This window comes from Homalodisca vitripennis, chromosome 2 (assembly GCF_021130785.1).
Source record: "Homalodisca vitripennis isolate AUS2020 chromosome 2, UT_GWSS_2.1, whole genome shotgun sequence".
In the NCBI taxonomy this organism is placed as follows: Eukaryota; Metazoa; Arthropoda; class Insecta; order Hemiptera; family Cicadellidae; genus Homalodisca; species Homalodisca vitripennis.
Window position 1 is genome coordinate 162,993,945 of NC_060208.1, and position 14,204 is coordinate 163,008,148.

A 14,204-nucleotide genomic window follows, 5' to 3' on the forward strand; every position below is an offset into this window, starting at 1 on the left:
TTTAAAGTGGTCGTTTTCGCTTATGTCTTGATAGATTCCATTAAAAATAGTACCGTTCGAATTGCAACAAAGTTCTCCAAATAGTTGGTCTCTAGTAAATTTGTTATAACTATACTGGTCTTTTTATGATTTGACTTTAAAACTTTTCAACAGACACCATTAAATTTAGTTAATATTGAAGAAATTAACACAATATTTCTTTTCTTGCCTATTGAAACCTATGTTCCAAATTTGGATTCTTTGGCTTTACCATTTTTAGAAATAATAGTTTGGTACAAAAATACAAAATGGCGGCTAGGTGCTAAACGAAGTGGAAATCGGGAAAAAGTTCTTCATTTTTAGCTTAGAATCGCACACAGAAGTTTAAGATACATAGCCAGCCCAACCTTTTTATTATATCCTGTATATATGTATAAATATTTCGATTTGTAATTTTAAACCATTGAAACGATTGAGTAATGTATGTATTCATACTACACTGTATGCCTAGCACCGATAACTCCACATGTGAGTCAATCAGCTGGTGTAGTCAGCTGACTTGTTTCTGAAGTTGTCACTTTTTAGTTATTGTTACTGTTATGTTACTGGTCATAGGAATTTTGGAGAGTTGATGGACGATGGACGGGATTAGGAATTTTTGAAGTAGTTGATAGGCCTATGTGGTTGTTTACCTTTCTTTGATTCGACAGAGTTGGAAGTTTTCAAAAAATAATAATCACTGTTATCATTGGTTAAGAAAATATGAGTATAGGCTACATCAGTGATTTTACGCGGTTACTTTGTTATTTCCTTCAAATCGCTATAGCAGTGGGTATTTTAACTAATAATGTAATGTATTCAAGATAAATACCTGACACTGAATTGAACTACACATTTAGTCGTGGTTATGTTTTACTGGAGGTGTATTCAGGTAGAGTACGATAAGCATACCCGGGTTTTTTATCTCCATATTATCAAACTATATTTAATTATTATACCCATGGAAATAATCAACCAATATTAATTTATTTTAACAATAACTAAATCATCTGCACCAACTGTACACGCATTTTTATACTCTAATCTCAAATTTTTCTATAAGTAACTTCTCAAAACTGTACAAAATAACACTCAAAGATTATTTATGTATATTTCTTGGTTTCAAGATGTTTGTTGTTACGATTTCAATATTATTTAAATGTCACTTTTCTTATCATCTTTCTTGTTTTATCGTTTGATTAATGGTTAGGCCTATGGTTTCTTTATTATTTATGATATTACGTAACTATTTCCATTAATTTGAAACATGTAACTTTAATTTAGTATTTCAGATACGTTGATATCGGTTGATAGGGCTAGTTCTATTATTCAATATATAAGTATTGGTGATTGTAATAAGCAATATAAATACCTGGCCCGCTTATTCCATTGAACAAAAACTATTTACTTATTTAATAAAACTTACCTCATAACTTTAGTTCCAACGTAAATGTTCCAATGTTAAGTTCAGGTTGAACAATTGGGTTATAATTTAAGTCAGGACTGCAGTATAATAAGCGGCCACCAACACAATCGGATGATGATTATCAAATGATATGGAATTATCAATATTCATGACCATCCGAAAGACTAAAAGCAAAATGTCGGACCAAATAACATAATAGATATTTCAAAGAACAATGTGGTTTGGCTAGTTTCAATCTTAAAAATTAATGTATAAATATTAATATGTTTTTACAAAGTAAAATATTATTTATAATTTATATAATTACAACAAAACAATAACATTTACTTACCTTATGTATTTTCAAGGATAAACCTGACTGCTTGTGAAACAAAGAAGAAACGAACGTCACTATTCATGACGCCATTAGTCAACATAATTTCAATTTTTAATTTATTTCCAAACATGTTTATACCTTGAATAAATTTTCAACGATGATGTCGAGCTGAATTACGTTTTATGCTTTAAAATGATATTTAATTTATATAGGGAAGCTATATTTCTATATGTAAAAGATATGTATTTGTTTCAGATTAGGTACATAAAATAACTAAACTATATTTAAAGTCTGTAGTGTTTACGAGTATTTTAGCGAATCTGATATGGTATTCCTGTAGGCACTGATGCCGTCAAAACTATATCCATTAATTAAAATGGCATAGTTTGTTTGATTTCAACTAGAATATGATTCATAGTATATTCATAATATCAAATTTAGTATGTTCCAAAAAACTTTTCGTGCGTTTTTTGCAACGTTATGTTTGTTCTGACTTTTTTTGCGAAATACTATTTCATTTCTGCCTTTAATTCTACTTTTCATCTCCTCACTACAAACAGAATCTACTTTGGATTTAAGGACCTAGCTCCTTTTTATTTAAAACATTGCTCAGTGTTTATAAAAACATGTTGAGCCAATATTTGTGTATTCATCGTCATTGTTCTTGTCATCACTAGCCTTCTACGTAAACAAAATAACAACTGGTAATGACGTTACTAGCAACAACTGGAAATATACATACATAGTATAAAGAAAGCTGGCAGTGATTAATTATGAATTTCTATGAGTTAAATATTATATTAGATAGTATGTATATTTAAAATCGATAATCATCATCCGATTATGTCAGTGGCCACTTATTATACTGTAGTGTAAGTCAGGTTAATTTACTTAATCCACTTAAAATTAGTTCTTGATTTATTAACCCTTCCCATGTTGTAGACTAATTAGAATGGTAGACTTTGATCAAAATGCCAAATACAGTTATATCCAATGTTATAGATTATGTCTCTTGGTGAGTTTTTGTAGTTCATAAAAGGCCTTCGAAATGCCTGGTGCATGACCCGAGCTTATCGTGGTTGCCAAGGAAGTATTTATAAACGCCTTCACTCTGCGGCAGGGAGAAGGGAGCGCCCTTTGTCTAACTCCGACCACCTGCTCGTCAGTTCTGCGTCTCCTACAGAGCCATAACCAAACATATCCGTGATGTGTATTACTCCTTTCTCGGTTGTTACGTGTGCATGTCTACTACATGTCTCGTTATTATTCTTCATCGTATGGTAGTGGTGAGATTAGTTTGAAATATGTATCTTGTTTTATAGTAAAATGTAATTAAATTTGTCAGTTTAATTACATTTTACAATAAATTGAAATTTATTTGAAATAAACAGTTTTGTAAATAGTTCTTTTATTTTTATCAATAAATACACTAACTTTTAGCAAAATGCTCTGTTTTATACTTTTTTGCTTTTACCTTTTATAATTTAGTTGTAATCAAAATTAGCTTTGAACTTAAAGAAACAACATTTTTACTTGTCTTGGCATTAATGGATTTATTAGTGTCATGCAAAGGGATATTTGTTATAAGTCCCATTTCACACGTTTCGCTTATTTTTCAACTGGAAGGAGCTTGGTAATTGGACTGCAGTAAGCGGCTACCACCACAGAGTACAAAATTATTGATTTGAAATACCTAGTTTACACAAAAATATTCTTACTATATTTATTTACAATTAATTATGCCCAAACTTTTAATGTATTGAAATCTAAAACGATTAAAAATATTTTCACTCACTATAAATGTAAATAAATTTTAAATAATAAACAATGTTTACACAGAACAGTTGATAACATTAGAAATACTCTTTTAATTAATCTTTCAGAACTTTAGAGGGATTATGTTACTACTTTAAAGGCCAGTGGGGCATAGCCCAGAGGGATTTTAGAAATAAGAATATGCATATATTCATCCCAGGGATCTTAAGAATCTCCATGTCAAATTTCAGCACAGTCGTTTGAATAGTTTATGATTAAATAAAAAAATAAAGTTAATTTTACAGACACACAATAATTCAAGTAACGTTTAATAAATAATTAAAATTACTTAATGATGGTAATTACTGCTCATATTTAAAAATTGAATAATAGAAGATTTAAATTTTTTTGGTAAGCTGAGGTGTCCTGCAAACCAAAACAAAATTTAAAAAGACGCATGCTACGTGTGCATGTACTTTATTTTAAAGTGGTCTAAAATTCAAGCATTAAGTTCAACCATAGATAATTTATCTAAAACACAAATATACATCTTAACTTAGCACCTTCAAATAGTGTTTGGCTATGTAACAAATGTAACTGTCTCATATTTGCAGTTACCAATATGCAGGCACTTTGAAAATTGTGATCTTCTAAATGTAATTGGTGACCACCCTGAACACTTCGGAGTATGAAAAATAGATAGTATCCGATTCTCAGACCTAGTGAATATGTATATAAAATTTGGTAAAAATCAGTAAAGCCGTTTCAGAGGAGTAAGGTAACAAACATTGTGACACGGGTATTTTATATATATTTTAGCATCCGAGGTTAATTGACTATACTGTAGTTATACCACATGGATGGCTCCGAAGGTCCACAATAGCATGGATCACAAGCATACCTTTTATCCAACTCCACTAAGTTAAAAAGTAGTAGCTTAATCTTAATATACGTTAAAACATATTTTAATGTTTTTTAATATTAATAAAATTAATTATGATATAAATTAAAGCAACTAATGAAGTAATTTTGCAGAAATAAAATACTCTTTTGTTTAAAATGGAAGCAACTTTTTAGAATCCTTTGTTCTTTTAAAAACATCAACCGTAAGAACCGAAATTATAACATTTTCCACCATTGTATATCACAAAAATAGAACATAAAAGATTTTACACCTAGAAAAGACGATATTCAAATTCATCAAAAACATAGTGTTCTAATTTTGTAACATACAACGATGGCAAATGTCTGAAATCCTCCTACCTAATATTACCATTTAAGAAATATATAAATACTTTTAATTGGCTCTGTAGTTTGTATAAACCCTCATAAATAATACTTATAAAATTGATACAAGTGGTTAGAATATATACAGGAGTGCTGAAAAGTCTTGAAATGGTCTATTATCTTCTGTACTCGTAAACGTACACAAATAAAACTGTACAGTGACGTGGGCATAAAATTTAACTTTTTGAAGCAATCAGTAGCTCTTCTCCACCTCAACAATAGCATGACAGTGTATTGTAGAAGCTGCACGTATTCTAGTAGATGTAATAAACAGCACGTTTTATCATCGGCTGGGATATTGCCAAGAAACCAAGGAAAAACAATTTGAACGCCTCCTATAACAAACTAGGTTGTGTTGCTTTTGTTACTAACCACTACAAATTATTAATGTGAAATTAAACTAATTAAATCAACTTCCTGAATTTTCTGTTGAATTTCTGAATATTCTGCTATCAATAAAAAAACCAAATAAATAAAGTATGTTTTATAATTCACAACTAATAAATTATAAAAATAAATATACAGGATAATCTCCAAAAATATTTCAGAGATTTGTTCTTTGTGTCAAGACAAACAAAAAATGTAATACAAACATGAGTCAGAAATGCTTACCATCTGTCTGTATGTATATATGTTTTTTAGTTTCTATTTTTTTTATCGCAGAAACCAGTTAGGATATAATAAACTCAAATTTAGCACAATTATTTTTCTGGCAGTTTCAAATTAATAGAAAATTTATACTATATTATAAAATCAGGTTTCAAAGTGGCAGATAGTGGATATTTTAAGGCTCAATACTGTAGAAACAAATAAGATTATGCAAATTTTTGAAGAATAAATTAATTCCAAATACTTTGACACCTACATCATAAAAATTGATCAGTAATGTAGATACAAGCTTTTAACGGTTGCAATGCTCGGTTAATAATGCTGTAAAGAATGACAATTGTGTCGTGCAGGTAAAATTAACACTGTGTAAGGTAAAATTAATTTTTCATTAGTCATACGAATTAAGAACAAGATCAATGTAAAGCAAATTTTAAAAAATTTAAGCCAAGGTTTAAATAAAACATTGCAAATTGAGCAGAACATTTCTGTGAAATTTTATTATATTTCTTTAACAACCAAAGGGTTAAATTCCCATTGCTGCTCCCAAGAAAAATTGGACCACTATTTTTGGATCAATAGAAAATTGTGTATATAATCTAGAATATTATGAATGCATCATTTCATGTTAATGTTATTAAATATCTTCTTCAGTGTTATTTTTGCGTACTGTGTTATTTTACAAAGTGGACAGAACTGATGTGTCTCTCTCTTCAGGAGCCAATTAATTCAGACTTGTGTTCTTCAGCTCTTCTGGCACCAAAACATTCTGGACTTTACAATAACACAGCACAGGAAATTATACAGTTAGTAATCAACACCTACTTTTACAAAAATAATATTGAGTTTAGATTTTTCTCAATAAATGATTGGATCTAGGTATTCAAAAACATGCTAACATGCATGTTAGGTGTTTACATTCTTAACATGTTGACTGCGGCAGACTCCTTAGTTCGCTTGCTGTCTTATTAGAATACTTCTCATTACTCAATATAGACCTGCAGTGAAGATGTTATCAAATCGTATTATAGCTAGACACCTATACAATAGTTTAAGATGTTGACTGTGGCAGATGCCCTAGTACGCTTGTTGTCTCTTTACAATACTTATCATCAGTCAGTTTAGAGAAGTGAAGGTGTTAATACATATCAGTGATTTCAGAGTCTGTGTCAACCGCTGTAGATCATGTAGCCTCAGAGTAAGCCATCAGCTCTTTAAAGAAGAGAATTAAATTTTTGGAAGGTCGCCAAACTCAGTCTAAGGTTTCTCCACTGTCTTAGAATAGAAAATATCAATGGCATATATATAGTAGAGTATGGGGAGGTGTTTTGGATAAATTCTGTGGACTAATTCGCCAATTTTGTTGGTGGAAAATCTTCAATATTAAAAAAAGGATAGTGAGAGCTATGTTTCAACTGGACTGCAAAATCCTGTTTTAAAAATTAAAATGTTGACTCTCCCTTTAACTGAAATTTTTAGGCAGTATGGTTTATTTAAAGAAAATGGTGATAGATTTAAAAAAAAATGAAATTACTGTCAGTACCAGCAATACTTAAAACTCTGCAATACTATCCAATTCATCGATCGGCCCATTGTCATTGTAAACTACAGTCAAACTTTAAAAGTTTTCATATTAAGCTATTATATCACTTGACAAGTGGAAGATATTGCAAAGTAGTGGGTTTTCAACATTTAATTTAATTAGTGCTCTGTAGTAGCTTAATCAGTTGATTAACTACCTTTTATAATTGTTTGGCTAGGAACTTATCTTTAAGTAGTATATTGTTGTATTTTAACCTAATGTGTCATGTCTACTTTATCATAGTTTAAATTTGTAAACTGATGACAAATAAAGCAATTAAAATAAACTTGTCTTGTGGGGCTTCATCCGTTTTGAAATTCCTCCCCTTCTCCTACCTAGAATGATTCAATCTTACTAAAGTAGAATTAATTTTGGTAATTCATAGTACTTGTGTATGAAGTAGACCTATTTTTTTAATACATGCACACCTTTTGATGATTGCCTAATAAATTGTGGAAAAATCTCATGTGTTATTTCTTCTCTGGAATTTCTTGTTGTTTGTAATAATGTATTATTTTCCTTGATTAAAGGAATATGCGCTTATAGGATTGCTTCTCTGAAAAGTTGTGCTGATGGACATTTTTATTTTTTTCCCCCAAAAGAACATGCTAAATACATAGATATGGTTGGAAAAGGTTTATTCAATGCGAATGTTGAGTTCAGCTCCACTTCAATTTTCCGCATCTTTAATCGGACGGTCACAGACTTGACACCTGAAATCTGGAGTCCTGGTCTCCTGTCAGAGACACGTATACTACAAAAATAAGTGTTGTCAAGACATGAGCATGAGAGTGAGGTTCAGGGGCTTGAGTCCCCCTCCCACCTGAACTTTTTAGAGAGATACATTAAATTTATACCCGATTTTTTTAAGCTAGAGCTCTTAAAGCTCAAAAATATTCAGTGGAAATATTCCTGCACCTCTATTTATGGAGGGTTTTTATACATCCTAAACCATACAGTGAATCCTTCCCCTCCCCCCCAAAATTTCATATACACCACAAAATGTGGATGAGGTATTCTCATTATCTCCTCAGGTTCACAATTAGGTGGAAAGTGAAGTGGAGATGAACTCAACATTCAAACATGCTAAATGGCATTCATATTTGTTTTAATTTAATAATTATTGGTTATTCTATAGACAATTTTATTTCTATTGAATGTTTTGTTTAATGTATACTGTACTTAAAATTAACTATCCTTTACCATATGGTATAAACATTATAGTTGTAGTCAATAAAAGATGTATGGCCATACTTTAAATATGTTTGTAGAATTTAAATTAACATCTATGTCTTATTTTTAGGCATCTAGGTACCATGGGTATATGAAATGAGAAAGATGGATGAGCAGTGCCTTCTCTTAGCTCATATAACAATATTTTTAAGACTCAGGTCACAGGAAAGTCAGCTCACTAGTGCTTAAAAAATACTTAAACGATTTTTATCCAATATAAATTTACAACCTAATATTTATTTTCTTAAATACCTAATATATTTTAGTTTATACATTTAGCATGGATTCTTGTACAGTTAAGAATTCAATATCTTGAGGAATCTGTTAGAACATATAATTTTAAGATTTGCCTGAAATGAATAAAATTAATATCTGTATTGTTTCCAGTAAAACCTGAACTGTACTCCGACATCGATACCGTTCCACCCAGTCGATGGATGCCACCTGAGTCAGGAGAAATACACTTTCCTTCCAAACTGGCTCTTGCTGCCACTGGTAGAACGTCACGGAAAAAGTGTAAACAATGTTCCATTGAGGGAAGACGAAAGGACAGTTGTTATTACTGCCCCAAGTGTCCTGGACAGCCGGGATTTTGCTTACAACCATGCTTTGTCAATTTCCACAGCCCCTGGTCATATACTTAGATGTTAAACCAAGTATTTTTACATACATAATATTATTACTATTTGTTATGGGTGAAAGTGACTAATTTTTACTTGGCTATGGAAAACACTTTTTAATTCAAGAAATCAGTTAGCATTATTAATATAATAAAGTTTTAATAATAAAGGACATGTTATAAGTCTTGAGGTTTTTTCTTATAATCCGTTAACACATAATTTTTGTGTTTTTTTTAACCATTTAACATGTAATTTTTTATATTTTACAGTTTGTTTTCATTCAATATATCATTATTTGTTAATGCAACATCGATATTTTGACAGCTAAAAATATGAGTTTTTAAGTTTCCAAAATATTATACATTAGTAATAAATAAGTAATTTAATTCAGAACTTTTATAATTTTAAACTAAATGAAAGATTTGTATTGTATGGGTATTACAATATCTTTTAATAATAGGATATTTTATCCCCATTATTATCAAAAATAAATATTCATTATCAAATTAAATTATGTTTAATTTCTTATTATAGATAAACCACTCGCAAAAAAAACCTGAGCAGGCACGTGCAGGAGGGGCCCCCTCCAGTGGTGGAGAGTGGGACAAGCATCTACGCATCTTTTCATCTCTTTTATCAGCTGTGTGGATCATGTCTCACTCATGCCATTTTGTTTACACTGCAGCTAATTACTTATTCTATAAGTATATTGTAATTTTTTGTGTAGGGACAAGCGTAAAATATTAATTGAACAGACTAATGTAGCCATAGACATATCCAGGGAGCTTGCGCTTTGTTGTGAGGTTAGCCGCTAAGTGGCAGTGGCCAGGTCAGGGGATAGAGCAGGCAGGCAAGTGTAGAACAGTGGTGGGAATACTGGGAGAGAGGGCGACATCACAGCATCGGAGGGGTATATTACCCCATCCTAAACTAAAACCGCCCAGTGTCTTGTTGTAAGCGGTTTACCTATAGCAACATATTTACAATAATTATAATTTATTATGAGCACCTGTACTGCAATAAAAGTCTGTAAGATTTCATATCACATGCTAATACAGTGTAACTTGGATACAATTCATTGAACTCTATCATTGTGGGGTTCACATTTGCTAGTTTTTCATCTTTAGCAAGTAAAAAGCAGAATTTTGTTCAATCAATGTGGAATATAAAAAAGCTTTGTTTATTTCCTATAACATAACTTGTTTCACTTTGCCTGTCATCATTACATATTCCTCAGTTGTAGTAATGGCTTTGGTGCAAATTACTTACCTTAAGTATTTCTAGTGTATCAATATCACAATTATAGAACTAATGCAGTTTCAACACTGATGTTTAAGAATTTATGGTATAGGTACTATACATTTAATCTATAAAAGGTTTTTATAATTTGTGACACTAATGCAAGATTTAACTTATTTTCCAGCCAACCAGTAAAGTAAGCTCTACTGTGGTTATATCAAGAGAGAAATATGGATGGCAGTGACTTCTCTTAGCTTATATACTGTATGTTTAAAAGACTGAAAAATCATCTTATAAATAGGGCTTCAAACTTTCCTGCAAATATCTTTTGCTAATGAAGATTTGCTTTCTCAAACAATTATATTAACTTTGGTAAAACTGTGCATTGTTTAGAACTAAGAATTTAACATCTTAAAGAATTTGTTGAGCCTAATAACTTCAGTTTTTGCCACAAATTAGTGACTTGAATATTTTTATAAATTGCTTTTTCCAGTAGATTATGAGCCATATCCTGGAACTGTTCCACCTAGTCAATGGATGCTACCTGACTCTGAAGAATTGCATTTTCCTTCCAAATTACCACAATCAGCCAGTGGTAGAAGGCTGCGGAAAAAGTGTAAACAATGTTCCATTGAGGGAAGAAGAAAGGACTGTTGTTACTATTGTCCCAAATGTCCTGGGCAGCCGGGATTTTGTGTAGAGCCTTGTTTTGTCAAGTTTCATAGTTCCTAGTCATTTTTTATAAATTTCTAACTATTTTTTATACAAATACCATTACTATCTTGTTATTGATGAAATTGACTAATTCTAACATATGTTTAAAATAATATGTAGGATGCTTCTTGCATTTATGAAATCATTAAGGAGAATGTTGTTTTAATAAAGGAAGGATTTTGAACAACTTTGTTTTCTTTCAATCCAACTTATAGTGTGGTAATTTGTGTTTTTCATATACTTTTGAATATTTACCAACAATTATAATTGAAACATTGTTGAATTGTTACTTTACTTAACCCTACAAACACCACCCAGTTTGCACAGAATATGTGGTAGATTACAATGAATTTGCAAGTCTTAGGAATAAATTTGCCTAAGCATTATGTTTAGACAATGTTACTTCGCATAACTATATGTTGTTAGATACCAATTCATTATTTTTTTAGTATTAGACACTAAATAATAACAAATTAGTATCTAATTGAATGAGCTGTTTATATGTAAAAAGTAAACATTATGTTGTGTTATGGCCTTTAAAGTAAATCCAGTACTAAAATTGTGTTTCCATGGCAGCCAACAACTAATTTATATTCCAAATTTTGTCTAATTAAACAAATACACAGTTCTATATACTTTAGTGTTTGGAAACAAAAAAAATTGTATTCTGTTTGTTGAAAATGCTGTTCCAACACACTAAAAAAATGCATGAAAAACATCTGCCAAACTCCAGTTATTTCCTCTCACAAAGTACACAAATTGAAGTTCATGTCTTCGGTTATAATGGTTCTGTAATAAAGCATAAACTGCTCTTTAACCATTTTGTTTATGTGATACCACACTAATGTGTGTGCTTGCATTGCATTGAAATTATGACATGTCAAAATTAAGATTTCAGAACTTGTTTGTTTTGAAGAAGATGTAATGATAGAAAAATATTGTACAAATACAGACACATTAGAACATATTACAAAGCCCTATATTGTTATTCATAAAGTATTAAACTCTATTTATTTCCACTACTAATATTAAAATTTTTTTCATATAGAAGTAATTATTGAACATAAAATTAATGTAAAAAACAATCTAATAAAATGCAAAAAAATCTTTGAAATGGATTATCTAATAAGATCTTTTGAAATTTATACATGTAGTGTAAATAATCAAAGGCTGATCAATCTCATTTGATGGAGAGGTAAGAAACTTGAAATAATTGGAAGAAAGTGTAATTGTGACCGGAGGCGCAAGTTGCAGCCCTATCTTCATCCACCCCAAGTAGCGGAAAACTTAATACTACGTATATAACATTATTTGCAGTAACACTCTAAACGCATTACAAGTTCAAATATAAATTCAGTTTCGGTTTAGCAGCACCACTGCTCTTCACCATCAGAAGATTTTAACTTAACACTTCCTTTCTCTCCAAACTTGACCTAGAATTGACCTTAAAAATAACATGCACTTACATAGTATACAGAAAGTCCCTGGAATCTTCAATTTTGTCCATAAGCCATAGCAAAATTTTCAAAATTTTTTGTTTATCCTGCCAGACTTCCAATTTTTTTTCTCCTCTTTTAACGTCATGTTTATGTACTAGGGTGAAATTTGGTATTGGTCTTTGACACAAACACCTGATTAATACAAATTGTTATTTTCCTACATATCTATTTTTAAGTGGTGGACATTATGAAATTTGATCTTAACACTTATTTTTATTTCTCAAAGGTAGTAGAATTACTTCTGTAAAAGTAACATAAAATCCAAAATGATACTAGGTGTAACAGGTGTTTATAAATGAATATTAATAGTTTTAACGTTTTGTAGTATTTATTATATAACACTTAAAATATAATTAATACATGAAATGAAAAGGAACTTATATAGTTATGCCTACAAGTGTTCAATCTAAGCTCCATTCGTCACATGGCACACATCAAGTCGATTGTCCAGTTCTTCCCAAATTTAGATCAATGTGTCTGGAGTGATTATTGCAACAGCTGTTTCAATCTTGTTCCTTAAGTTAGGTAAGTCACCTTGTAGCGGAGGCACATATACACAATCCTTTATGAATCCCCAAAGTTAGACATCAAATGGCGTCAGGTTGGGTGAATGTGGAGGCCATGCGAAACAATCTCTGTCATTAGGCCCCTTGTGACCAATTCAGAGTTCAGGTACAGTGACGTTCAACCAATCACATACTGAGTTATGCCAGTGAGGCAGTACATCATCTTGCTGCCAAATGAAGGTCTGTAGTTCGTCTCCCAATTGAGGAGGTAGCCATAGTTCTAGAGCATCAATGTAAGAAATACCAGTTACAATTCCTTCTCCAAAAAAGAGAGGCTCATAATTTTTCTGCCTAGATATGGCACACAAAACATTCAATTTAGGGGAGTCTCACTGCAATTATACCATCTCGTGAGGGTTTTCTGAGCCCCATATACATACATTGTGAGTCTTCACATGTCCACCGAGGTGAAATGTCGATTAGTCCCTGAAAACAACATGATCCAGAAAACTTCATTGTCGTGCAACATTTCGTTACTAAAATTGGTATGTAAATCATACATTGGCATGTCTGCAGGCTTTAGAGCCCTTAACAACTGCAAATGATAAGGTTATAGTTGTAAGCGATTCCGTAAAATGTTCCAGTTGTCACTGGAACTGTAAAGCGGCCCATACACTAGACGTGCATTGCACGCCGTGCAGTTTTTTATACTGGCACGCCGTGCTTGGCATGGCACTTTGTGCCCCACACACTGACAGTTTAGTCAGTCCCGTGACGTGCTAGAAGTTGGTTGTGGTATTGTGATATTGTGTAGTATTATCGTGCTGTGATATTTTACTACTAAACATAAAGCGTTAAACAGTATTGTTGATTGGTGCGATTCATGACGATAGCAAAGTGAACAAGAGAAGAAGACAATTATGGACGAAAAATTGTTTAAAAGAGAGAGAAATGTATTCTGATATGAGACTACTGAAAGACTTACGTGAAAATCATAAAAATGATAACAGGATCTACTTGCGAATGGATGACGAAACATTTAGTTACGTGTTGAAAAGGTTAGGCCACGCATCGAAAGACAAGACACTAATCTGAGAAAAGCTATAACGGCGGAACAACGGTTAGTTGCCACGAAAAATTTTTTGTGTCAGCAGTCGACGTGATAAATATAGGAGAGTATTTGCCGCGAGAGAACGAAAAATAACCTCAAAAGACACTCCACTCTCAGCACGTGGCGCGGGACTGGTCCACACACTTGCAGGATGACACGGCGGCAGGTGGCACGGCACGCCGAAAATCAAACCGATCTTGATTGCCATCGTGCCATGCAATGCACGGCGTGCTTAGCACGGAGACCTCCACACACTGGCACGTTTCGTCTAATTTTGGCACGGCGTGCATTG

General features: G+C 31.8%; 1 long non-coding RNA gene across 1 annotated transcript; it reads left to right on the top strand.

The window, feature by feature from the left end:
- The first annotated feature begins 548 nt into the window (after window positions 1–548).
- On the top strand, window positions 549–10,977 carry LOC124354964. Its single transcript, XR_006921725.1, has 2 exons — window positions 549–910; window positions 8,611–10,977. It is a non-coding gene; the product is annotated as an uncharacterized LOC124354964 (long non-coding RNA).
- The last annotated feature ends 3,227 nt before the right edge of the window (window positions 10,978–14,204 follow it).